Below are 27,845 nucleotides of genomic sequence, written 5' to 3' on the forward strand. Positions count from 1 at the left end.
CACTTTCACTTTCACAAGTCTAAATATTGTAACTCAAGCTAAGCATGCTGAAAGGTAGGTGTGTGTGTGTGTGTAAAACCTGAATTTATATACAAATTATGATTCACTTGATGGAGGATTTGGCAGATTCCCTTGCACACTACGTCTCTAGAGGTTTGAAGTAGTTTTGTTTTTCTTCACTTTGCTTATGACGTGATGAGGTGAAGTGCTGTTAAATTGAGAGCCCAGGATGCGACTCCTGCCTCCTCGGCTTTCTGCTTCCTGTTGAATCCTTGCTTTTTTCTTTTTTTTTTTTTTAAAGCTGTGTCTCAGTGCTCTCTGCCTTAAAACTACAGCAATCCATCTTATTTAGACACTCCCTGAAGCGCCTGACACGGCGCCGGAAGCACAGATAGGACCGTGAGCTGCTCTTACCGTTGTTCACTAGCCAGCGCCTTTGGGAAACATCGTGCGTGAATTGGTATAGTCACAGCGATAATCCCAAGTCCCGAAATGCACCGCGCAGCTCAGACCCAGTGGGTAAGAAAAAGCAAGCTTTTTTTCACGCTTCGTCCCAGCCAAGCGATTTAAACGCTTAGACTCACCTCATTTCATGCTCAGAGGCCGGCGAGCACAGAGGCCTACTTCACCTCCTTGTTTATGTAACACGGGTGGAGATCCCGCCCTCCCCCAGCCTAGCCTTTGAGGCTCCGCCAGGGACAGGGGAAAAGTCAAATTTGGGAGCTAGGACTGCTAAGCTTGGATGTTGGGTTGCAGCTTAGACGGAGACGTCTCTCTCTCTCTCTCTCTTTTTTTTTTTTCTTTTTCTTTTCTTTCTTTTTTTTAAACTTTTATTTTTATTACACATGTATAAAACAAACTACATACAGCAGGGAGAACCATGTGACAATCATGAGAATAATGAGTTCTATACATGTTACATTCATAGTGAATTGGCCATCCGCGTTTGTCCCGTTTGAGGCGTGTCTTTCAGCGCAACAACAACAAAAAAGACTTCAGACTTCAACACAAACTTGCCAGTGTGAAAAATAGACCAAGAGAGCTACATCAGATAGTGAAGGCAAGAAGGCTCCTTCTGACCGGGCCAGGTGACACAAGTCTTTAATCCCAGGCACTGGGGGGAGGGGGGACGGAGGGAAGAGGGGGGCGGCGCAGAGGCAGAGTGATAAATGTGAGTTCGAGGTCATCCTCGGAAAAACAAACGAACAAAAAAAAGTCTCCTTCAGGACTTCTTTGAGGTGGGACAGATCTGTTGAGGAGCGGATGGGCTAGAGGCTCAACATGCCTGGACGTGGAGTAAGCCAGTTGGCTTCAGGAACCTTGGTGCTCAAGAGCACAGCAAACAGCTGTTTTTCGCTCTAGCTACAGCACACCAGCTAAGTGAGAGGAGGGGTGGGGAGGGGGAGGGGAGGCTGGGGAGGGCTGGGGCTAGTCAGGGGGTGCAGGAGCTCTGGCCTTGGCTTGGCTGAGATTCTTGGCGAGTCAGCAGCCAGGCAATAGGTCTGCTGCCTGCTCGGCCCTCCTCCTGGAGTAGGGAGAGATACTTGGGAACTGAAAAGGAGACACTGACCCCTGGGCCGCTGGGCATTCCCATCCCAACAACACAAATGAGTGCTTACTTATCCTTGCGTGTCTCTGTCACAGGTCCCCTCCTGAGTAATTATGTAATCATATTACAATTTAAAGGAAAGGTAGATTGTGCTTTTTCTCCTTTCTTTCTTTCTTTCTTTCTTTCTTTTTTTTTTTTTTTTTTGGTTTTTCGAGACAGGGTTTCTCTGTGTAGCCTTGGCTGGCCTGGACTCACTTTGTAGACCAGGCTGGCCTCGAACTCACAGCGATCCGCCTGCCTCTGCCTCCCGAGTGCTGGGATTAAAGGCGTGCGCCACCACGCCCGGCTCTTTCTTTCTTTCTTTCTTTCTTTCTTTCTTTCTTTCTTTCTTTCTTTCTTTCTTTTTTAAGAATCAGAGGCCAGGTAGCCTTCAAGGCTGAAGAGCCTGCCTGGCAGGGTGTCACATGCTTGTAATCTCAGCACTTTGGATGAAGAGGCAGAGGGATTGCTACAAGTTCAGGCCTATCTGAGCTCTGCAGTGAGTACCTGGACAGTCAGGGATATATAACAAGACCACCAAATGGGTTGGCTTCACCTAGTCAGTTGAATATGTGAAAAGAACAGAAGTCTTCCCAAACCCCGGGCCACGGGAATTGCACCAGCGGGAGCCTTTTGATTTGAGCGCAGGTCCCTGAAGCAGCTTTTTGTTGCAGCAAAGAGCAAGGCTTTGCTAGCCCGCACAGTCTTCTTAAACGCTCACTTTCTTGTGTTAGTTTTTCAGAAACCTTATTCCATTTTCGCCTCTAGTTCCTTCTTTGTGGGTGCTAGGAATCCTGGGACCCCCTCCGCCAAGAAGAGCTAACAACTGAGCCATCTCTCCAGCCCTGGGGCTTGGGGCTTGTGTTATGAAATATTCGGTTATGTGGGGGTCTGCCCCCATAGGTGGGCTTTTACTGTCATCATTGCAGTGTAGGTTTGTGACCACTTCAGGCCCCTCTTCCCTTCTGTTGTCTTTCAGTTGTTACTGTGCAGAGCAGGGTGACCTTACTAATCCCATTCTCAAGTGTCAACACTATGCAGGAAGACCTTCCCCAAATGTCAGGGCCACAACCTTGATCACCGAGTCTCTGGGACTTTGAGTAAATAAATTCCTTTTCTGTTTTTGTTTCTGTTTTTCGAGACAGGGTTTCTCTGTGTAACAGCTCTGGCTGTCCCAGAACTCACTCTGTAGTCCAGGCTGGCCTTGAACTCACAGAGATTCGCCTGCCTCTGCCTCCCAAGTGCTGGGATGTGTGCCACCAAACATCTGGCTGTTTTTGTTTTTGTTTCTGTTTTTCAATAAATTCCTTTTCTACTCCTTTCTAGATACCCAGGCTTGGGCCTAGCGCCTTGTGCATGTTAGTCAAGTATTCTACCACTTAACCTTATTTATTTTATTATTTTGTTTTCTTTTATTATTTTAGCAGTCTCACTAAGCTTCCAAGGCTAGCCCTTGGGCTTGTGATCTACCTGCCTCAGCCTCCTGATTAGCCCAGATAATAGGCACGCACCACCACACCCTACTAAATGTCTCTGTAAACTACCTAGCCTGGGATGTTGCTAGAGTAACACGTGCGTTATAGCGATGCGCAATACAGACTAAGACCTAGAGTGGCTGGCTTCACATCACTAAATCTTTCATAGGCTTAAGTTGTGGCAAGGAAAACAATGTGAACACAAAAAGTTAAGGAATTACAGAAGACATGTTCTTAATGCATGAAAAAAAGAGCAGGCTGCACGGTCTAGTAGCTAGGTGTTTGGAGAACATTTATGGCAGTGTGTGGGACTCGGGACTGTACATCTGAGTGGGGTTTCAGCGGGCAGAGGAGGGCAGGAGGCCACTTCCAGGTGGGCAAACAAGAAGAAAGGGGGAGAGGGGAAGCAGAGAGGAACATTCACGGCTCAGCTGGCAAACCAGCAGAACCAGTGGGGGACACTAGAAAATCACTGCTTTGTTTTGTTTTCTAAGTCATAATAAAGGGATTCCATTCTAATCGGATTAAAATACTGTGTAAACAACAAAAGTCCCCGAGAAAGCCTTTTGTATGACAACAGTAATATTTGGAAGAATTCATAGTAGTGTTGGGGACCGGTTTCAAGGGACTGAAAGCAAGAGGTGGGCTCTTCGGGACATGTCATTCAGCCTCCTGGTTGATTTGGTTGGTTGGTTGGTTGGTTTTCTGTTTTGTTGATGTTGTTTTTCCGAGACAGAGTTTCTCTGTGTAGCCCTTGGCTGCCTGGGAACTCACTGTGTAGACTAGTCTGGCCTTGAACTCAGAGATCTTCCTGCCTCTGCCTCCTGAGTACTGGGATTAATGGTATGTGCCACCACCTCTGCCTGGCTTCGTGGTTGATTTTGACCATTTAAAACTTTTAAAGTTACACACGCCTTTAATCCCAGCACTTGGGAGGCAGAGGCAGGCAGATCGCTGTGAGTTCAAGGCCAGCCTGGTGTACAAAGCGAGTCCAGGACAGCCAAGGCGAACACCGAGAGACTCTATAAGGGAAAAAAAAAATGTTGGGCAGTGTGACAGGGACACACAGGCACCTCCAACCTCACAGCTTTTAAGGCCAACAGGAAAAGACAGACTTCCTAGACAGTGCCTAAAAGGAAGTTCTAGGGCAGATGCTCATGGGCAGGGGTGTGTGTGTGTGTGTGTGTGTGTGTGTGTGTGTGTGTGTGTGTGTGTGTTGTGTGTGTGTGTGCCTTGCATCAACACTATGGGTGGAGGAGGTAGGATGGGAAAAGGCATCTGCCATGCTAGAACAGGACCACTATGAGAAACCCTGGTATTGGGTCAAGGAAAGGGCTCCGCTAAACTTATTTTTTTTCCAACTTTGTTTTTCTTAAAAGATTTGAAATGCCTTGCAGGGGATGGTAGCACACACCTTTGATCCCAGCATTTAGGAGGCTGAGCCAGGAGGATTGCTGTGAGTACCAAGCCAGTCTTGGCTAGATAGTGAGTTAGTTCTAGGACATTCAGGGTTACAAAGGGGAGGGGGGAGGCTTCTGTATCAAAACAAACAAGAAAGAATAGGGAAAGAAAGAAAGAAATTCTTTGTGGGACAAATCTGGGTTGCTCTTTGTTGCTAAATGGTATTTTCCAGTTAACCAAGCATATCTCGCTTTGCTGCCTATCCTGGTACGAGGCTTGTAGTGAACACATGACTCTGAACTCTCCTTCTTCTCTTTTGTTTTTTGGAGACAGGGTTTCTGTGTTGCAGCCTTGGTTGTCCTGGACTTGCTTTATAGACCAGGCTGGCTTTGAACTCACAGCGATCCTCCTGCCTCTGCCTCCTGAGTGCTGGGATTATAGGCATGTGTCGTCGCTGCCAGTTTTGAACTCTCCTTCTCTTTCTCTTTCTCTTTCTCCTTCTTCTTCTTTTTCTTTCTTTCTTTCTTTCTTTCTTTCTTTCTTTCTTTCTTTCTTTGAGACAGGGTCTCTCTGTGTAGCCTTGACTGTCCTGGACTCACTTTGTAGACCAGGCTTGCCTCGAACTCACAGCGATCTGCCTGCCTCTGCCTCCCAAATGCTGGGATTAAAGGCGTGCGCCACCACACCTGGTTGAACTCTCCTTAAAGATCATGTGTTCATCCTTCCATGAGAATCCCATACCCCTTGCCTGCTCCAAGCCCTCTGCCTTCTTGCCAGGCCTTCTCAAGCAAATGCCTCACTGGGCTGTCTACTTCTAAACTGGCCAGCCATGAGTGGCACACTACCAGAGTTCCCAGATTGTGACAGGCCTTGACAGAGAACAAATTCCACAGGCCCTGATACAGCGATGTGGCAGTTTGCTTAGTACCAATAAATTCCTCCCATCCCTATTTGTTTGTACGTATGAAGCTCAGGGTCATCCTCAGCTACATAGCAAATTTGAGGCTAACCTGGGACAAATAAAGTGAATAAATTAATTAAATAAAAAACAAACTGCAGCGGGCATCACCTATGAGTTCTGACGCTGAGGATAAGTAAAGCCTGGCGACTTCTACCTTTGATGATTTGGAGTTCAGTGCAGTCCAACCTACTGAAGGGTGAGCCACCGCATGGGGAAACTGAGGATCTCTTTGCTGACCCTGTGCCAGGGACCAGGCGTACGAGCGAAGCCATCTGGGCATCCTAGCCCCACTTAATATTTGTTTGAATACAAATGAGCCCAGGAGAAACCAATAAACCAGGGCTCATCCAAACCATAGAATCCTAAGAAATGAGTTGTTGAGGGTGCTTCGTTGTACGCTAACAGGTAACGGCAACGCATAGATCAATGGGATCTGTTGGAAAGTGAGAGAGAAACTAGGCACAGTGCTGCAAGCATGGGATCCCAGGAGGACTGTTGAGTCCCAGCTAGCCTGCTCTAAATAGTGGCTTCCTAGCCAGCCTGGGCTATCTAGGAGAACTGTCTCAACAACAAGAGTAGGGCCATGGGGAGAGTGAAGGAGATATGTAAAATGACTCCCATCCATTGAGGTTGATGGGAATTGATAATGAGTTTCATCTGGAGCCGTTAGGGACATTTCTGTAGAAGTGCCCATCGGGTAGGAAAATACATGCATTCGCGCCTGTATGGATGGGGTAAAATTTGACAAGGACCACCTAGGGAGTAAGTGAAGGTAAAAGCCAAAGGCTAGAGGACAAGGCCCTAGTTTAAGGATGGTCAAAGGAAGGAAAGCTAGCAAAAGGGACCACATTTCGCAACACACATAAAAAGGGATATGACTTATTGCCAGCCAGGAAAAAGAGGGAGAAAATATCAAAAGAAGCCAAGAAGATAACCTGGGCTGGTAAGTAATATGAAAGGATGGCGTTATCCACCCTTACCGTGCAAGAGCACCCTGGAAACACAGTGAGGTGGGCCCTAGGCAAGCTCCGCTAAGGAGCATTGCAAACTGTGTGGGGCAAGCCACCACCCCACACTGCTCCCACAACGCTCTGTTCCCAAGATGGCAATCTGGGGGAAAACCCAAACAAATCCAGAGCAAAAGAACAAAATAGCTGCTCTAATCAATGCCAGAAGGCACAGCAATAAATTCAGTTACAGGAAGCCATGACGCAAAACACAACGAGCCCAGACATCGGTGATTGGTGAGGAAGACTACAAAAAGCATGAGGAAGCATGTGTGCGGCTGTGCTACCACGATCCAGACTCATGTCTCTTGGTTCCAACACTGTGACTTTCTAGACTATTCCTGTGGGGAGAGAACTTGATTGAAGTGTGTAATCACATATTTAAGCCAGTCTGACACCCTGCATCCAGACGCCATGCCAGCTTAAATTAACAGACCTTCTGGTGCTGTTTACAGTATAAGATGTGTGTGTGTGTGTGTGTGTGTGTGTGTGTGTGTGTGTGTGTGTATCTGCACGCACGTGTGTGTTCATCTTATTGTATCCCACATCGAAGCTTAGCTATCTTGGATCTACAGTCTCCTTGTTTTACACTATTTTTTTGGCTGTTTCTGACAATAAGCCTGCTGTACTGTTTAAACCCTGCCTAACTGAAGACCTGGTTTTATAGACACACACCAGGCAAAGCTCTGCAGAGCACACACAGATGACAAACAGCGCTATGCTGGCAAATGACACTCCGGTAAGAGATAAGGCCTGATTTATAGCATTTACCGGTTTCTGAGGTACACATGCTTCCCTCGATTGCTCATTCTAAGCTGCTGGTGGTTTAACAACTAGGCTATAAACATCTTTGAGACAGAGGCTATGGAAATGGCTCTGTGGTTACGAACACTTGCTGGCCAATCATGAGGCCCGGAGTTCAAATCCCCAGCACCCACATAACAAGCTGATTGTGGCTGCATGTGTAACCCAGAGCTGGTGGAGAGGGAGACAGGGAGAGTGCTAAAGCTCCCTTAGCTCAGAGATGCATGCCAGACCTGTTGGAGAGTGATACAGCAAGACACCCAATTTCTTCCTCTGACCACTGTGCAGGCATGAGATTGTACGTGTGTGTGTGTGTGTGTGTGTGTGTGTGTCTGTCTGTCTGTCTGTCTGTCTGTCTGTCTGTCTCTGTGTGTGTGACTGTACTTGTGTTTGCATATGGGTAGGAGCACGTCAAGGCACATGCACAAAGGTCAGAGAACATCCTTGAGTGTTGGTCCTCTCCTTCTACCTTGATCTGAGACTGGGTCTCTTGTCTGCCACTGCAAATGTCAGGCTAGCTGGCTCATAAACACCTGAGGACTCTCCCAGCCTCATCGCTCACCTCAGTATAGGAGCACTGTAGTTACAGATGCAGAGGTACCTTTGTGTATGGCTTTACATGGGTGCTGGGGAACTGAGCTCAGGTTGAACTGAACTCAGGTCTCCATACCTTTGTGCCAAACACTTTTTCCACAGAGCCATCTCCCTAGTTGTTTGATTGAGACGGAGTCTCACTGTGTAGCTCAGGCTGGCTTTATTTTTTTTTCATTTTTTTTCTCCTTTATTAATTTATTCTTGTTACATCTCAATGGTTATTCCATCCCTTGTATCCTCCCATTCTTCCCTCCCTCCCATTTTCCCCTTATTCCCCTCCCCTATGACTGTTCCTGAGGGGGATTACCTCCCCCTGTATATGCTCATAGGGTATCAAGTCTCTTCTTGGTAACCTGCTGTCCTTCCTCTGAGTGCCACCAGGTCTCCTCCTCCAGGGGACATGGTCAAAGGTGAGGCACCAGAGTATGTGAGAAAGTAATATCCCACTCTCCACTCAAGTGTGGAGAGTGTTCTGTCCATTGTCTAGATCTGGGTAGGGGTTTAAGGTTTACCGCCTGTATTGTCCTTGGCTGGTGTCAGGCTGGCTTTAAACTCACAGAGATCCACTTGTCTCCGACTGCCACACGCTTGGATTAAAAACATGTTTGACCATCTCTGGCCATCCCCAACTCCCATGAAACTTTTAATGTTCTTTGTGAATGTAGGGTTTGAAGGGGGTTTTGTTCTTTGTTTTGCCTAGTGTTGTGGTCTGGGCACTGAACTCTTTTCCATGCCAGGCAAGGGCTGTGCTGGCACTGGTGGGGGTGGGGGAGGGAGGGAATCTCCAGGTTGGATGCAGATTTTGTTTCACAGCAACACTCAGTCTGCAGGTGTGGTGGCACACCTTTAATTCCAGTACTCAGAAGGCAGAGGCAGGTGGGTCTCTAGAATCCAAGGCCAGTCTGGTCTACAGAGTGATTCCAGGACAGCCAGGGCCACACAGAGAGAAATCCTGTCTCAAAATACTAAAAAAAAAAAAAAAAAAAAAAAAAAAGAAAGAAAGAAAGAAAAAAAGTTGGGGCTGGAGAGATGGCTCAGCAGTTAAGAGCACTGTCTGTTCTTCCAGAGGACCTGAGTTCAATTCCCAGCACCCACATGGCAGCTCACAACTGTCTGTTCCTCCAGGGCTGACACTCTCACACAGACATACATGCAGGCTGCACACCAATGCACATAAAATAAAAATAAATAAATAAATTTTTTTAAAGAGCACTCAGTCAGGGCTGGAGAGGTGGCTCAGTGGTTAAGAGCACTGGTTGCTCCTACAAAGGATCTGGGTTTGGTTCTCAGCACCCACATGGTGGCTCACAGCCATGTGTAACTCCAGATCCAGGGAATCTGATTCCTTTATCTGACTTCCCAAGGCACCATCAAGCCCACGGCACAGAGATATACATGCAGGCAAAACACACACAAATCAAAAACATGAATAAATCTAAGATGATGATGACGATGATGATGGGGATGATAGAACACTCAGTCAGTTTAAATGTAAAGAGCTCCTCTGGTTTACAATGGGGGATGTATGCTCCATAAGTTACAAAATGAATTCATTTAATACATCCGTGTTAGTTTGAATAAGAAATGTCCCAGTCGTTGGTGGTGTTTCTGGAGTTTAAGGACATGTAGCCCCATGCTGAAGGAAGCATGAGCCTGGGTGTGGGCTTTGAGAGTCCATAGCCGCACCACAGCTGCCAGGTCTCTGTGTTCTTCCTGCTTGTGCTTGGAATGTGAGCTCTCAGCTTCCTGTTCCTGCTGCCTCCGCCTCCCATCTGCATCACCTACCACTTGCCGCCCACTCCTCCGGAGCGCCTCTGACACGAGGGACTCTACCTTCTGGAACCATAGGCTAAAATAAATGGTTTCTTCCATACGTGCTTTTTGCAAATGGTGTTTACCTACCAAACATCTTAAACGTAGTCAGGACAAAACACTGAGGTTAGCCGGATGGGCAAACTCAACACAAACCTAGTGTACAACACAGAGCATTTCACTTAACTTCTTACAGGTTCCACTGAAAGTCAACAATACATAGCATAGTTACTTATGCTTATTTCCACATTATCATAAAGCCAAAACCAGTCGGCCCAATCACAAGAAGGCAAGAACTGTTCATAAAGCATTCTGCACTCAGCTTTTCTATTATATTGCCAGGAGCGTGTTAGAAACGAACCCTGACTCCATTCCAGATGTACTGCATCTGCTGGTCCCAAAGGTGGCTTGTCGTCACACGGAAGACTGTGAAGCACTGTCCAAGAGCATGAGCCACTGGTCCTGAGGTAAAGGAGTCACCTTATCCTGTGCATGCACACCCCCACCCCACCCCCGTTTCATCTACAGAAGAAGCCATAATCATACAGATCCAGGCTATCTGTGAAGACAGTATACATTGATATAAATGTGCATGTGCCAGTGTGTATGTGTGTGCATGCATTTGCACACCATGTATGCCTATGTGTGAAAACATCACACAGATGAATTACTGCCATTATCCCAGGATAGGCCACAGAGACAGTCAGTTACAAAGCAGAAACCAGGGGCTGGAGAGATGGCTCAGCCATTAAGAGCACTGACTGCTCTTCTAGAGGTGCTGAGTTCAATTCCCAGCAACCACATGGTGGCTCAACAACCATCTATAGTGTGATCTGATGCCCTCTTCTGGCCTGCAAGTGTACATGCAGATAGAGCACTGTGTACATAATAAAGAAAAACAAAGCAGAAACCGTTCTCGCCATCCTTTTAAATTCCATAGTTTCTGGAATACCTTCAACTCCAATTCCTGGCAGCATCTTGCTTCTTGCTTCTTCTCTGTCAAAACTCCTTTCTATTCTCTCTTCACAACTAGATGTGGGCTTATCCATGCCCACTGCCCCGACTCTGAGGCAGACTGTGTTTTTCAAATGGTACCAGAATCCCCAGCCTGACTTTTCAGCAGATCAAACCCATCTGTTTGGCTGTGCCTGCCTTATGACAACACTGTCTGGGCTTGACTGAGGAAGATGCTGAGCTTCAAAAGGATGAGAGGAATCCAGGCAGGCAGGCCTCAGACACCTTTGATTATTTGTGGTCCTTTTCTTTATGTTTGAGGGACTTTTTGTTTGTTTTGTTCTGTTTGTTTGTTTGAGACAGGGTTTCTCTGTGTAGCCTTGGCTGTCCTGGACTCACTTTGTAGACCAGGCTGGTCTTGAACTCACAGCTATCAGCCTGCCTCTGCCTCCCAAGTGCTGGGATTAAAGGCATGCACCAGCATACCCGACTTGTTTTGGGGGATTTTTTAAAATGTAGTTTTTTGGTTTGTTTTTTGGTTTTTCGAGACAGGGTCTGTCTGTGTAGCCTTGGGTCCTGGACTCACTTTGTAGACCAGGCTGGCCTGGAACTCACAGTGATCCACCAGCCTCTGCCTCCCAAGTGCTGGGATTAAAGGTGTGTGCCACCACGCACAGCCTAAAATGTAGTTTTTAAGTACAAAGAGCTAGCATGGTTCCATCTGCTGAATAGATGCATCATTAGTCTTGATTGTCACCTTGACTGCAAAGAGAGATGCCCAGGATTCCAGCAAAGCATACTCCTGGGTGTGCCTATGAGGGCATTTTCAGAGAGGATTAGCATTCAGGAGAGCAAGTGAGGGGTAGAGATATATCCTGAGTGTTGTAGCACCATCCCACAGGCTGTGGACACAGATGAGATAAACGTGGAAGGAGGTGAAGCCAGCCAGTATACGCGAGCTCCGTTCTGAGCCAGTGTGTTCACTGTTGCTGCTGTTGTCCTGGGCATCAGACTCCAGCTTCGTCATCTTTTCCACGTAGACTCACGCCAACAACTCTCCAGGAAGCCTCCGTGCCTTCAGCCTCAGATTGGGACCGCATCACTGTGTCCCCCTGTCCCGAGAGACTTCCAGTTTCCCAGACTGCACAACGACTAGCTTGCATATCTCTCTAGCCTGCAGGGGGGCCACTGCAGGACTACTCAGTCTTCTACGGTGTCAGCCAATCCAATAAAGCCAATATTCTACAGGCTCTGTTTTGAGATATGGGAACTCTAGCTAGTGCCGATGGCATGTACAATTCATTCAGGACAGGTCCTGGTCCGGACACCACAAAGCCCATTTCAGCAGCAGTGTCGAAGCTGGTACCGTGGTCAAAAGTTTGCAGGTAGCTCCAAAAGAGCTGCTGGTGACATCCCTAGGAAGAAAGAAGCAAGGGATCACATTGTTCAAGGTGTTGTCCTGGGCCCCAGAGCCCCAGTGTTTGGCACCTCCTGTATCCCAAGCATGCCAATTATTTGTCAGATTGTTTTTTTTAGATATATTGATTTTACTAGTTGTGCGTCTGAGTACTTTGCCCTCATGTACATATGTGCACCCTGTGTGTACCTGGTGCCGGAACAAGCAGAAGATAGTGTGGGATCCTCAGGGACTGGAGTGACAGACAATTGTGATCCCCCACCTTACGCAAGAGTAATAGAGGGTCTTAACCACTGAGTCATCTCTGCAGGCTCTATCTGTGAGATTTGGGGCTTTGTTCATCTCATTTTGTTTTTGTTTGCTGTTTGTTTTGAGACAAGGTTTTCCCATGTAGTTCTGGCTGTCCCAGGAACTATGTAGACCAAGCTGGCCTTGAACTCACAGATGCCTCTGCCTCTCAAGCAACGAGATTAAAGGTGTACACCATAATGCCTAGCTTCTAGCTGTGAGATTTTGAACAAATTTCCATAATACTCTAGCAGGATCTAAATAGTCTCATCTGTAAAATGGGGGAAAGGTCAGAGAACTCATTTCTTGGTTTATTGTAAAATTTAAGTGATTTAAACAGGATCCTAGTATATGATAAAGACTCCATAAATGTCAATTACAATATAAGTTTAAAAGGACCAGATTTCACTTTATGGGAGGGGGGACAAAAACATCAAAAAGTGCCTGAAAGTATATCCCAATGCTAGAATGCTTGCTTCCTGTGCACAAATACCAAGTAAAGGAAAGCTGGGCGTGGTGGCACACGCCTTTGATCCCAGCACTCTCAGAGGCAGAGGCAGGTGGATCGCTGTGAGTTGGAGGCCAGCCTGGTTTACAAGGTGAGTCCAGGACAGTCAGGGCTACACAGAGAGATCCTATCTCAGAAAACAAAAATAACAACAACAAAACCAAATAAAAGAAAACCCCTTCAAGTTTACTACTTTATTCTCCTGGTTATCTCTACAGATGGAATGCATGCAGAAAGACGTTAGCCCAGAGAACCCAAATTCCTCCACATGATAAGCCGACTTGCAAGGCTGCCTCTCTGCTGGTGTCTGGGAACTTGGATTTTGTTAAGGTTCCTCCTCGCCCTTGGTGATAAGAGGCTGACTATGCCTAAACTATGCAAACAATATGGTTTTATGCGGAACACCTGCTTTCCTCCTGGGAGGCTCAAATTGGCGCCTGTGCCAAGCAAAGGTTGCCCATGTGACCAACCCCCTCAATAAAAACTTGGCTGTTGAGTCTCTAGTGAGTTCCCTGGGTGATAACATTTCAGACAGGTCCCACATGGAGAAGTCCTTGCTTAAGGTTTCATTTGTGTCTGGGTCCCTTGGGACAGCCCGCCTCCCCCATGCCTGGGTTTGCCCGTAGCTCACTCTCTCTTCTCTTTCCTATTGCTGAGTGTGTAGATGTGTGTTTCCTGTTGGATCCTCTCAATGCAATGCTGACCATGTTACCTCTGAAAGAATGTTTCCAGGGAAAACATCACATTATCTAATTTAATGTAGATAAATAAACATGTTTTCATAAAAAGACTCAAAATATAGGGTCTGAAAAGAATGAGGTTTGTCTGTCGTTTTGGTTTTATTGTTTTGTTTGTTAGGTGTGTGGGTAGGTGCTAGGGATCAGGGAATCAATCCCGGGGGCCTTATGCGTGCTAAGTAAGCATTCTACCACCAAACTCCACCCTCAAGTCTTGGAAGAACTATTCCTAAATGAATAAAGGATATAAATGCAACCAAGCATCACTCTGTCATCAGTGTGACCTTTCTCTACAATGATAAAGATGGGTGTGGTGGCACATATGCCTTTAAGCCCAGCACTTGGGAGGCAGAGGAAGGCAGATGTCTGGGGGCTGGAGGCCAGCCTGGTCTATGAAGTGAGTCTAGGACAGCCAGGGCTCTTGTTACACAGAGAAACCCTGTCTCAAACAAACAAACAAAGAAGATTGGTTGGGTGTGGTGGTGCATGCTTTTAATCCCAGCATTTGGGAGGTAGAGGCAGGTGGGTGGATCATTGTGAGTTCAAGGCCAGCCTGGGCTACAAAGCAAGTCTAGAACAGCCAAGGTTACACAGGGAAACCCTGTCTAAAAAAAAAACAAACAAACCAACAAAAAGACATTAAGAGCCTTCAGAACCTTAGAACTGAACTGCCTCTCACACATTGAAACAGAAAGTAGCAAGGCTATCATTTAAATTACTTCAGTTATTGTACACTAAAAGCTTTCTGGTTCTGCCCTACCCATGTATGATCTCTTCTCTCTCCTCAACTGTTTCATAAGACAGGGTCTCACAATGTAGCCCTGGCTGGCCCTCATATGTAGATCACAGTGGCTTCATAATCATAGTTAATCTCCTGAATGCTGGGATTACGGGTGTGCACCATCACACCTGCCTCAAACGAGTGCTTGATTTGACTGGAGTTGTTTTCTTTTTTTGTTTTTCGAGGCAGGGTTTCTCTGTGTAATAGCCCTGACTGTCCTGGAACTCTCTTTGTATACCAGGCTCTGCCTGCCTCTGTTGAGTTTTTCTTTTCTTTGGTTTTTACTACACTAGCTAGGGACTGAACATAGGATATCAGGCATGCTAACCAAGTCACACAACTGAACTAGACCCCAGGCTCAGCCACTGATAGGCTTGACGTGCTTTTGTACATAGGCGAAGGGAAATTGTATATTCAATCACAAATCCTGTATGTTGTGAACTTCATTGGTTGAACATGAATCCTGAAGCTTAGATTCTTGTTAGCAGATGTCTCTGAAAGTCCCTCTTTCTCCTCTGTGGAAGAGAATCAACTTACCATGTGTTTGGGGGACGTCGCGCATGGTTTCGCATCCGATGTGCTAGTTATGGGTGTTGTTTTCTATTTCTTTGATGGAATGCAGCCTCCCCATTTAAAAAAAACAAAAGAGCAAACTTTTATTTTACAAAGGCTTAATAAAATGTTACTCAGGCTGACCTGCTCCAGCCTGGGAATTACAGCCAGGAGCTACCACGCCCAAAATGGTACTTCTCTCCAGCTGGTTAAATTTAAAACACTAGAAAAAGGAAAATAAACAGTTCCATGCAAGGCTCTTTAAATCCGGGCATGAGCATAGTCTTTTGAGGGTGAGCTGATCGTATTGGTATGTCACTCACAGTCTGCAAGCATTTGTCCACTCTGGAGGGAACTGGGCCCTCCAGCCCTCCGTAGCCCTTCTGGTTCTCGTCAATGTGGTTTGCATTACTGCTGCGGCTGCTCCTTCTCTTTGAGTGCTGACAGGTTTCAAGGAAGGGCTGGGCTAAAACTGTTACTATTTTCCTCTTCTGAGTTCTGAACTGAGACAGCTCCTGATGTCCTCATGACAGTTTTTCTGAGGCCATTGGAAGCCTCCCTTATGTAATCGGCAGAAATGACGGAGGCAGATGATAAGTGCATCCGGCGGCAACAGGAAGTGACACAGGAAGTCAAACCAGCGTTTACCTATTGAGCATGGGTGCTGCTCCCTAGCCTACACCCTGTGTCAGGAGTGAAAGAGAGGAGCGGAAGTCTCCCTCCACCAGGAACAAGTGCTCCCGCTCTGGGTGCCTGCCTTCCATCATCAGTGCTCTCAGGGCCACTGGGACCAGGTTATATGGGGTTACTGTAAACTGGGGAGGGAAAGCTGAAGGGTAGCAGCCCCTGGTGCTAGGGGGAGGCCAAGGGCTGTTCTTTCTTTTCTGAAGGTCCCATCTCCTGCTGCTGCTTTTTCTGAATCTAATTGCTGGTCACTCCCTGGTAAGCCACTGTCTCTCAGCTGAGGCTAGCTGAGCCTGCTTGTTGTGCCTGTGACATCATTTCCCTCTTCTTGTAGAAGGTGGCTGTTGCTAGACAGATGACCACACAGCTAATGGAGATATTTCCGACGAGGCTCTGGCCACCGCAATGTGGACAGACACGGTATGCACAACCCGTGATGCTTTCTATCTGTTGTAAAGGTAGAAACGTGAAGCAGGCTGGGCTCAGACTCCTGAGTGCTGAGATTACAGCTTGCTCATGTCCAGCTTTTCGATAGGTACAGGTGAATTCTTTCTTCTCTCTAGCTTTCTCCTTGGTCTTGGCAAGGGCAAGCTGCAGCGGTCAAAGTCACTGTCTTTGACCTGGAGAGATAGGAGCTGAAGATGACAGCAGTGGCAGAGAAGCCTGACCTCTGACCTCACAGAGCCAAGATGCTCAGGAACCCTTTGTAGACTGCTTCACACCTTCCGATAAAAGGAAAACTTCCACCGTATTTGAGCTATTGTTATATTGTTACATTGGGCTTTGAACAGGATCTAGAACTGAGATGGCTCAGTGGGTAAAGCACTTGTCCCTCAAGCCCAGGGACCCAAATTCAGGCCTTGTTTCCATGGAAAAGGAACCTGAGTATGCCCCTCCCCCACATGTCATACACACACAATCATAAAAATAAACATTTTTTATAATAATCTAGGACCAAACTAATTAATCTTTTTTCTCTGTTTTACATTTAAGATGGAAAATGATCACCTTGCTGCTTCTAAATTTACCAGACCTCAGTGGAAGTGGCCATATGTGAATTTTCAGTTCTACCACCAAAACAATTGATTGGCCCACTTTCTGCCTTCTGGTTAGCTAAACTAAAAGAAGGGAGAATTACGGAATACAAGCCCAGTTACTAGGCGCCTTTGGAGAGGGGCATTCCCAGAGGAAGGTCATCTGTATTGCTTGTGCTCTGAAACCAACCAATTCAAGAGGCAGATACATGTTACCTTAAAAAGAAATCATTTATAGCATGTAAATAGATGAGTGAGATGAAAATCTCAGAAATTGGAAAGGAAACCTCTTCCCCCTCTCTGTCTATATGTACACACCACACACACACACACACACACACACACACACACACACACACACACACACCATACTTTAATTAATAAGGTCTCCTTTGGATATAATGTGAGACTGGAATGGCTAGCTATAGAGTGACCTCCTTTTCTCATAGATCTTCCAGAACAGGAGGATGTGTAAAGGATGACCTCAAGCCCCAATGCCTCTTAGTAACGAATATTAAAGAAGTTGTTCACTGGGCATGCCTTTAGTCCCAGCACTCAGGAGGCAGAGGCAGGCTGATTGATGTGAGTTCGAGGCCAGCCTGGTCTACAAAGTGAGTCCAGGGCAGACTGGGCTACACAAAGAAACTCTGTCTCAAAAAACCCAAAACAACAATAACAATAACAACCAAAAGAAAAAGGAGCCACTTCTTAGGGAGTAGGCATCTCAACCATCAGCCACGACAGTCCCATTCTCATGACCTGATGACTTCAAATTCCATCACACTAGCCAGGTGCAGTGGTGCACACCTTTAATCCCAGCACTCGTGAGGCAGAGGCAGACAGATTGATGTGAGTTCAAGGCTAGCCTGGTCTACAAAGAGAGCCTAGGACAACCAAGGCTACACAGAGAAAACCCTGTCTCGAAAAAACAAAAAAAAAAAGCTTGGCGTGGTGACACATGCTTTTAATCCCAGCACTCGTGAGGCAGAGGCAGGCAGATGGATCTGAGTTCCAGACCAACTTGGTCTAGAAAGTGAGTCCAGGACAGCCAAGGCTACACAGAGAAACCCTGTTTTGAAAAAACCAAACCAAACAACAACAAAAAAAATCATCACACTTAGGAAGAAGGGGCAAAATTCATGGATACTCCCCAAATGCATGCAACAGGCAGACAATTGGTCCCATTGGTTTTCGAGTCCTTGACTCATTCCAGTGCCACTCCTTAAGTCCAAAGTCCCATTTAGACCCCATCTAAATCAGACATGGGTGAGACTTTAGGCCTGCCCTGAGGTGAAATCTCTCTCCATCAGTATAAAACCGAGTCAGCTGCATAGTTTCAAAACAAAATGGCTAGATACTTCTTTTCTGAATGGGCGATAAAAGGAAGAAGGAAGAGGTGAAGGGTCCCAAGCAAGTCCCAAACCTAGCAGAATAGGTACCACACATTCTCACAGCCTCTTCCTACCCCCTCACCCCCCTTTTTGATCTTTCTTCTCCGTGTAGCCTTGACTTGTCCTGGAAATCCCTTTGTAGACCAGGCTGGCCTCGAACTCACGGATATCCGCCTGCCTCTACCTCCCTGGTGCTGGGCACCATGCCTGTTTCGAGACAAGGCTTACTATGTAAGTAACAACCAAGGATGACTTTGAACTATCTTCCTGCCTCAGCCTTCCAAGCACTAGGACTGCAGAAACAGACTACCGTGACCAGTGTGACAACCATTCCTTATTCTGTCCCTCCTCTCCCTTCTCGTCACGCTGGTGGCATTCTGTTGAGTGTGCACGGTTCATCCTTACACAAGTAGTCATGGCACTAGGCTTGCCATACACAGAGTGACTGACCTCTTCTGAGCTTGCTTTCTCAGTTTTCACAGGATGAGGTAGGGGGAGAATTTTCTAAATCTTCTACATTCTAATTTCCCTTTGCTTAACAATTCTGACTTCAAAAAAATGGTTTCCTTCTCATGTTTTACTCTAGGACCTGAGCCCCTTTTCAACACTTGGCTTAGCAATCTGTTCAGCTAAATGGCCAGTTTCCCCTCTTCCCTGCCTCCCCCAAAACACGAGGGCATAAACGTGGGCTCTCTGCTCAGCAAGAATTGCTTTCCTTGAGCTGGGCGTGGTGGCGCACGCCTTTATTCTCAGCACTTAGGAGGCAGAGGCAGGCGGATCGCTGTGAGTTTGAGGCCAGCCTGGTCTACAAAACAAATTCAGGATAGCCAGGGCTACACAGAGAAACCCTGTCTTGAAAAAACAAAAAACAAAATTGTCTTCCTTATTGTCCAATAACATGTTCCTTTCTGTTGGAGTCCTGGTCACCATGGGGTGACCAGCCACATGTTTACCAGTTGCACTGGTTATAACTCTTTTTTGTTTGTTTGTTTTTATATTATTATTTTTCGAGACAGGATTTCTCTGTGTAGCTTTGGCTGTCCTGGATTAACTTTGTAGACCAGGCTGGCCTCTAACTCACAGAGATCCGCCTGCCTCTGCCTCCCTAGTGCTGGGATTAAAGGCATGCGCCATCATGCCCGGCCTAGCTATAACTCTCTAAGAAGACACTTGATAGCTTTTTTTCTTTCCTTTCAGAGCCACCAGGAAACTTGACTGTAAAGTCCTTTCTTGACAATCTGGGCTGCTGGCCAATGTCACCTAGACCACCCTTTGAGCACTTCCAAAGCTCCTTCAGCATCCTTCAGTGTACACACAGAACTATCTCATTTCTCAGTACCAAGGTCCATCTTAACACAGGTCACAATATCAAAATACCCCCATATGCTGGGGAGTTCACACAAAGCTAAGAGGTCACCAGCCTAGCGTTTGCTGAGGGTTCTTTTGTTTTCTAGAATGCCAACTACATAGCACAGAGAACATAAGCTAATTCCATGCCTGGGTATATACCGAAAGAAATCAAAGTGAGCAAGCAACAGAGATGGCTACACACCCATGTTTATTGTGGCACAATTCACAACAGCCAAGATAGGAGTTGGTCTGGTGCCCATCAGCACATGAAGGGACAAAGAGAACGTGATATATGTGCACAATGCAATTTTATTCTGCCCTAAAGAATGAAAGTACACTGCAGGAAAATGAGTGGAACTGGAGAACACTGTGTTAAACAAAACAAGCCAGATTGAGAAAGAAAAAAAAGATGTTTTCTCTCATTTAGATTTAGCAACAACAACAACAACAAAAGGCTTGTAAATAGGAGGGAAGCTGTTTTGGAAGCAGAAGTAAGCCAGTTAGAGAAGTACAGGAAGGTGCACATAATCAAAGAATTCTGTATGTGTATGAAAATGTCACAGTGCAACATGGTATTTTGTAAAATTAATATAAACACGTGTTGGAACACAGACCAAGAGTTTGAGGCCAGCCTGGTCTACAGAGCAAGTCCAGGACAGCCAAAGTTTCACAGAGAGAAACCCTGTCTCGAAAAACAAAAAACAAAACAAAACAAAACAACAACAACAACAACAACAAAAAACCAAAAAAGAAAAAAAGAAAAAAAAAAGAAAAAAGAAAGAAAGAAAAAAAAGGAGAAGTGAGGGCAGTGGATTCTTTGTCTTCTTCATCCCCTCAGCTTGAGACAGGGTTTCTCAGTGTTGCCCTGGCTGTCCTGGAACTCACTCTGTAGACCAGGCTGGCCTGATCCACCTGTCTCTGCCTCCCAAGTGCTGGGGTTAAAGGCGTGCGCCACCACTACCTGGCTCCCTCCTCTTTTGTAACCAGCCCTTAGCAGCCAAGTGGGAACTGTAAATGAATAGACTCTGGAGCTCGCCTTCCCAAAAGGGACCTAAAAGTCACCGACTCAGGGCCACTTTTCCTCATGTTCAGATACAGAAAGAATATAACCACAAGATTATGTTAGAATTCCGAAAAACCTATTTGGAAAGTTCTACAGACATTAATGGTGTGTGTGTGTGTGTGTGTGTGTGTGTGTGTGTGTGTGTGTGTGTGTGTTGGCATCATTAAAATTTGACCTCCAGAGCAGATATGGTGGCTCAAACCTCTGTCCCTACACCTGTGGAAGCTGAGGACTGTTGCAAATTTGGGGCCAGCCTAAGATACAGAGCAAGACTCTGTCTTTAAAAAGCAAGCAGAGGTGCGGGGCATGGTGGTGGTATAATCCCAGCACTTGAGAGGCAGAGGCAGGGGCATCTGTGTGAGTTTTAAGCTAGCTTGTTCTACATAATGAGTTCCAGGACAGGCAGGGCCATGTAGAGATACTGTCCCTGTCTCAAACAAAAACCTAAGTCTTAGTTAAGGTCTTATAGCTGCGAAGAGACACCGTGGCCACAGAAACTCTTACAAAGGAAAACATTTCACTGGAGCTGGCTTACAGTTCAGAGGTTTATTTCATTATCATCATGGTGGGAAGCACGGCAGCACACAGGCAGACACGGTGCTGGAGATGGCGGGAAGCACAGCAGCACACAGGCAGACACGGTGCTGGAGATGGAGCTGAAAGTTCTACATCTGGATTGTCAGGCAGCAGGAAGTGACTGCGCGCCATCAGGCCTGGCTTGAGCATCTGAAACCTCCCCCAGTAACACACTTCCTCCAACAAGGCCATCCCTTCAATGGCGCCACTCCTCATGAATCTACGCGGGCCGTTTTCATTCAGATCACCAGAAAAAAACTAGCAGCAGCTACTGAACATGGGCACACAGGGACAGGAAAGGCTTCCTGAAGAAGGTGACAGATGAGATGAGCTAAAGTCATAGAACATGGAAGCAGCCTCCAGACACAGATGTGTTGCATGGTGACTTGAAGCAGGTCACTGAAACATAGGTTAGGAACATGGAGCCTGCAAAGCTCAGAGACCCATTTACCCCAGGCTGCCAATGAGACAACCCAAGGGAAGACAGTTTTGTAGAGTTGTCTGATGGGGCACACCAGGAATGCCAGCACGTAGAGGACTAAGGTAAGAGGACGGCTGTAAATTTGAGACCAGTCATAACTACATTAGATCCTGTCTCAAAAACACAGGGGGTGTTTTAAATTCTAAGATGCTTGGAGCTGTCCTCCATGCACAGTTGAGTGCCCCACTAGAAGGACAAAATTGGTTGTGCACATGTAGATTTGGGTAAATATAAGATGTGAACATAAAGGTGGCGCACGCCTTTAACCCCAGCACTTGGGAGGAAGAGTCAGGCGGATTGCTGTGAGTTCGAGGCCAGCCTGGTCTACAATGTGAGACCAGGACAGCCAAGGCTACACAGAGAAACCCTATCTTGAAACCCCCCCCCCCACAAAAAGATGTGAATATAGGCATTGTAGGCTGGGTGTGTCGCTCAGTTAGTGGAGTATTTACCTAGCATGTATAAAACCTTAGGTTTAATCCTAGCCCCATCTAACAGTCAGAAGGTGGAGGTAGTGTGATACAAAGTTCAGTTCCATCTGTGGCTACATAGCAAGGTGGAAGCCAGCCTTGGGTACACGAGACCCAAGAGAAAGAAAGACAAAACAACCTCTTGAGTTTTCATAAACAAATTTCACTAATAAATCCCCAGTAAGGCAAGACGTGCCTTTCAAGGCATGGGTTTTGTCTTGCTTATAACTTCCTTCTCAGAGTCCACGACAGAACCTGACAAGCAGAAGACATCAATGGCTATTTGTTAAATGAGTGAGTGAGCTAGAGGAAAACTGTGTGTATATTTTAAGAGCACTGTTTGCCGACCTTTGCTCATCCCTTTTGGGTTGGCCTTGATTACGACTGCATTTTTGGCTCCCGTCTGAAGGAAACAATTTTTTTTAAGTTGTATATTAACCAGGCTTTTGAATGGTTATATAAGTGGAAAAGCAGTCCTCAAGGGGGAACGTTGAAACTTAATTCAAAATGAGTATCTGGACAAAATTAATAGTCTTCTTGTTAGTTTTCCATCACTATAGCAAAATTCTGGATGAAAGTCAATTTACATGGAGGGAAGGTTTTGGATTGTTTTGTTTGCTTGGTTTGTTTTTTTCGAGACAGTTTCTCTCTGTCACCCTGGCTGTCCTGGACTCACTTTGTAGACCAGGCTGGCCTCAAACACACAGCGATCTGCCTGCCTCTGCCTCCTAAGTGTTGGGATTAAAGGTGTGTGCCACCATGCCCAATGGAGGGAAGGTTTTTATTCATGCCTTCAGAGAGTCAAATCTGTCACAGTCAGTTAGCTCATTGCTTTGGAGCCTGTGGCAAGCAGATACTGCAGAGCAATGAGAACACGGGCAGAACCAAAGCTGGTCAGTTACTTCATTGTGGCCAGGAAGCAAAGGACAAGAAAAAGAAGCATAAGGTCCCAGGGTCTCCAGTGACCTTCCTTCCTCTAAGTTATGCCTCCCCAAAGTTCTACTTTCCCATAGTACCACAGGCCTTGGGGGCATGTAATTGAACATTATGCAACTGTTTAATTCTCACACACTGGGGCTGGAGAGATCACTCAGAGATTAAGAGCACTGGCTGCTCTTCCGAAGGTCCTGGGTTCAATTCCCAGCAAGCACATGGTGGCTCATAACCATCTACAATGTGATCTGGGCCCCTCTTCTGGCCTGTAGGGATATATGTAGGCAGAATACTGTATAAATAATAAATTAATCTTTAATTCTTATACACCTTACAAGCCAGACAACTAAAGCTTACAAAGGTCACATAACTCATCTCTAACACACCACAGCTATGTACCTTCATGCTCCAGGCTGCTCTCTTAACCTCTGCCTTGTGATTCCTACCTTACTTTAAAATGATTAATAAGATCTGAGCATGGTGGCTCATATATTTAATCCCAGCACTTGGAAGGCAGAGACAGGCAGAATTGTGTGAGTTCGACGCCAGCCTGGTTTACAAAGTGAGTCCAGGACAGCCAAGGCCACAGAAAAACCCTGCCTCAAAAAACAAACAAACAAACAAACAAAAAAGCAAAACAAAACAAATTTAATTTAATATGAATTGGCTCCAAAGCCAGGCATGATGGCACACAGCTTTAATTACAGCATTTGGTTTTTTGGTTTGTTTGTTTGTTGTTTGTTTTTTGGTTTTTTGAGACAGGGTTTCTCTGTGTAGCATTGGCTCTTCTGGACTCGCTTTATAGACCAGGTTGGCCGCAAACTCAGAGATCCACCTGCCTCTGCCTCCTGAGAGCTGGGATCAGCCAGGCGTGGTGGCACATGCCTTCAATCCCAGCTCTTGGGAGGCAGAGGCAGGCAAATCTCTGAGTTTGCGGCCAACCTGGTCTACAAAGCGAGTCTAGGACAGCCAGGACTACAAGAGAAAACCTGTCTCAAAAAACAAACAAATACGCAAGCAACCAAAAAAATTTGCTAAACAAGCAAAAAACCCAAAAACCAACTAACCAACAACTGCCCCCCCCAAACCAAACCAAACCAAATTATTTGAACAAAAAAAAAAAAATCAAAATCCGTAGGGTCTTGCCATGTCGCCTTGGCTAGTCCTGCTTGGAACCCTGAACTCAAATGATCCTTCTTTCCTCAGCCTCCCAAGTAACTGAAACCACGTACTACCAGTAGCTACACTGCTTGGACTTCCCCTTGGTCTGACTCTGCATGGGGCTGCTGCGCGCCTTGACGTAGGGTCCTGGCATTGCACAAGACTGAGAGCAGAAGGGCCCAGTGGCCCTCTAGGTCTCTTTGATAAAATTCTTAATCTCATCCTAAGGGAGGGGCCCTCAAGACCTGGTGACTCCCTGCAGGTCTCTTGATGCTATCACATTGCTGAGTAAGTTAGGGTTACACACTCAGACCACAGCACTCTTGGTGAGACAGCAAAAGTGGGCAATTCAGAAATTCATTTCAACAGCCGAGAGGGAGATTTTGGTGGGGGTGGAGGGTGGAGAGAGTATTTGGAATAATGCCTCTAAATCACAGCCATATACTCTTCTAGCTAAGAGCTACAAGCAAACATTATTGAAATCCCTTTACAAAGAAATTTCCTTGAAAACTAATTTTTTTTAGGGGGGAGGGGAGGTTTTAGGTGAGGCCAAAAACTAAAAAATAAAATCTGTGATCACAATCCAAACAATTTAAAATGCAAAGTTGGAGAAAGAAATGGAAACGAATGTGGAGGCCAGTTCTGAGCGCACAAAAGGGAGTGGAAAAAATTCTTTCCTATTATGCTGACCACATTCCTCTCCTAAAACATAAGCTCGCAGCTGAACCAGTATTATAACATAATAGGCGCGTTTTTCAGCCAGGGTGGCTGGACAATGGACCCACCTACTTCTTTTTTTTTTTTTTTTTTTTCAGCACTGGGCTTAAAAATGTAGGGCTTCCTGCCTGCTATGCTGCACCACTGAGCTGCAAATAAGGCCCTCTTCACTTAATTAAAAACCAGATATAATTAAGCTGCCTAGGCTGCCCTTGACCTAACCCTCTAGCCCAGGCAGGCTGTGAACTTGGGATACTGCTACCTCAGCCTCCCAAGCAGCTGGGATGACAGGTGTGAATCACCTACCTTGCCTATACTTTATCTCAATTTGGGGCTGAGTTACCAGATAGACTATTCAAAATTCCATTAAAAAAAAATTACCTTAATGCCTAACTAATTTGGGATTGTTTTTGTCCTTCTTTAATTCAGAAACACACAGAAAAGGTTTTGTTTGTTTGATGTCCTGTCTTGTTACTTATTGTTGTCTGTTTCTTTTTTTAAATATATTTTATTAATTTATTCATATTACATCTCAATTTTTATCCCATGTCTTGTATCCTCTCATTCCTCCCTCCCTCCCATTTTCCCCTTACTCCCTTCCCCTATGACTGTGACTGAAGGGGACCTTCTCCCCCTGTATATGCTCATAGGGTATCAAGTCTCTTCTTGGTAGTGTTGTCTGTTTCTTGATGTTAAAATACTTCTGATGCCGGAAATAAAAGCCTGGGCTGTGATGTAGCTCAGTTAATAGAGTGGTCTTCAAATAAGCACAAAGCCCTGGGTTCAAGGCCCAGCACTGCATACAATTAGACGTGGTCAGGCATGCCTGCAATCCTAGTGTTTGGCGGTTAGAGACTGGAGGATCAGAACTTCAAGGCCATCCTCAACTAGTTAGCAAGTTCAACACCAGCCTGGGCTATACACTCTTGTCTCCAAAGAAGAAAAAAGGGAGGGGCAGTGTGCTCTTTAACTTGCAGTGTTGGAGGCTAAAAATGCAAAATCATGCAGCTCCTGGTGAGGGCCCCCTGAGCTGTGTTTCACCGTGGCAGATGGCACCATGGCAGGAACATACACTCAAGGAGAGACCACCTGTTGACACTGGAAGCCAGAAGCAGGGAGCGACCAGTCTTTTTTTTTTTTTTTTTTAATAACAATGCTTTCTGGTTGGACCTACGGTCACAACGGCACTACCTTTCCAAGGGCCCAGCACTAGAGACCTAACCACCTCTGACTAGCACTCCACCCTTCGCTCAATGCTTTCAGCTGCTTCTCTTTCTTGTTCCCAGCTCATCCGCTCCTGGGAATGGGCCCTCCTTTTTATCTTATCAATATTCACTTCTCCCTTGAACAGCCATTCTTCCTCAGGCTAGACTCCTTCAAGCACATGTCCGGCCATTAGCACAGTGTTGTTTCGCCATGTTCCTAGTGGAACTGGCTTGACTATATTCTAAACCCTGCTGCCTCCTAGACCGGAAGCCCCGAAAGATCTTACCTGTCTCATTTCCCGAGTCTCCTCAGAGCCTAAGCATTCCTGGTACAATTCTGGCACTCAACAAACAGATTCAGCAGATGATCGGGCTCTGTAAACTGTATTCTGTTAGCAGCTTGTTTTCTTATGTTCATAAATATTAAAAGGTATTGGGGGGGGCCACAGATACAGCTAAGAGGTAGAGCGCCACCGTGCACGCCTAGTAAGAGGTTCGCTGGTGGTTTCTGATTGGTTAAGCTGAAGTTTCCCTGCTAAAGCTGGCCCTGCTTTGTGGAGAGGTAACGCAGGACCTAGCCCACACTACGAAGAGCTCCTACCACAGAGCTCAGCTCCGAGCTCCCAACTGATAATTCTAACAAGATAAATATTGGTGGTCAACCTTGTGGGAAGTTTTGGGAGGATGCAGTGTTGGACAGAATAGTTCCTGCACTCTTGAAATTTATAATCTCATGGCAAGGAAAACAAAAAGTGGGTTAGGCTTCCTCTAGGAAGGCTATAAATATCATTGAAGCAATCCAAGCATCTTCCTTATGAAAGGTAAATGTGTAAAGTGTGTGTGTGTGTGTGTGTGTGTGTGTGTGTGTGTGTGTGTGAGCATGTTGGAGACACAACTTTGAACAGACTGGGAGCTTCCTCCTTGCCTTGCTGTTAAAGGGCTTGCGCTTCAGAAAGGTGATCTGGCTTTCCTATTTCAGAGTAAACAAGTTTACAAAGGAATTAAACTGCATTAGTATTCTGATCTCTTCTTTAATCAAATTATCTAAGGTTTTTGGTAAGCAATAAAGAGGACTGGAATGTGGCCCTGGAATGTGGGCCATTGCTTTACTTTAGAAAGCTTGCTTGCCTTAGAGTCTCTGTGTTCTCTCTACTCTTTATAGGCAGGAGCCTTTAGGCTACAGCCTTATGATACCCAAGGACGTAAATGGGCATAAAGAAGCTGAAATGGAGCCAGGCACGGTGACACCTTTAATCCCAGCACAGAAGCAGCTGGATCTCTGTGAGTTCAAGGCCAGCCTGGCCTACAAAGCAAGTCTAGACAGCCAGGGCTGTTACGCAGAGAAATCCTGTCTGGAAACTACCCCACCCCCAAAAGGCTGATATGGAATGGTGATTGGAGGTGGGAGGTGGAAGGCCTGGACACTGTGATCCTCATTGCCTGAAATCAGTAAATGCATCAATCAAAATAAAACACACACACACACACACACACACACACACACACACACACACACTAGGATGGGTGGTGGTGGCTCACGCCCTTAATTCCCTGGCTCCCAGGCAGAGGCAGGAGGATCTCTGAGTTCAAGGCCAGTCTGATCTACAGAGTTCTAGGACACCTAGGACTACCCAGAGAAACCCTGTCTAGAAAACCCAAAACCCAGAAAGGTTTAAACCCCAGACCCCATAGCCCCGCTCTCTTGCTCAACTGACTCCCTAGGCTGCTAAATTGCAAGGCAGCTGCCCCTTGACACTGGCTCATATCTAACCTACACAGTCAGCCCCCTTTGATCTTGAATGACAATCATCAAAATTAGTGGAGTATTGCCTATGGGTTCAAGAAGGGATAAAGCAAGATAAAACATCAAAGGGGAGGGAGGGCTGGAGGGGAGGTGCGGG

The 27,845-nt window shown here is 46.2% G+C and overlaps 2 long non-coding RNA genes across 4 annotated transcripts; both read left to right on the forward strand.

The window, feature by feature from the left end:
* The first annotated feature begins 205 nt into the window (after window positions 1-205).
* On the forward strand, window positions 206-13,303 carry LOC311582370. Of its 3 annotated transcripts, none has more exons than XR_014774107.1 (4): window positions 206-519; window positions 929-1,088; window positions 9,985-10,109; window positions 13,028-13,303. It is a non-coding gene; the product is annotated as an uncharacterized lncRNA (long non-coding RNA). The 3 variants fall into 3 exon arrangements; XR_014774109.1 differs by lacking the exons at window positions 206-519; window positions 929-1,088 and adding exons at window positions 1,968-2,087; window positions 4,443-4,519; XR_014774108.1 differs by lacking the exon at window positions 929-1,088.
* A 2,242-nt stretch (window positions 13,304-15,545) lies between these two features.
* On the forward strand, window positions 15,546-16,470 carry LOC311582371. Its single transcript, XR_014774110.1, has 3 exons — window positions 15,546-15,673; window positions 15,898-15,983; window positions 16,127-16,470. It is a non-coding gene; the product is annotated as an uncharacterized lncRNA (long non-coding RNA).
* Window positions 16,471-27,845: the final 11,375 nt, after the last annotated feature.

The sequence above is a fragment of the Acomys minous genome (genome assembly GCF_964271855.1).
Source record: "Acomys minous genome assembly, chromosome: 14".
Classification (NCBI taxonomy): domain Eukaryota; kingdom Metazoa; phylum Chordata; class Mammalia; order Rodentia; family Muridae; genus Acomys; species Acomys minous.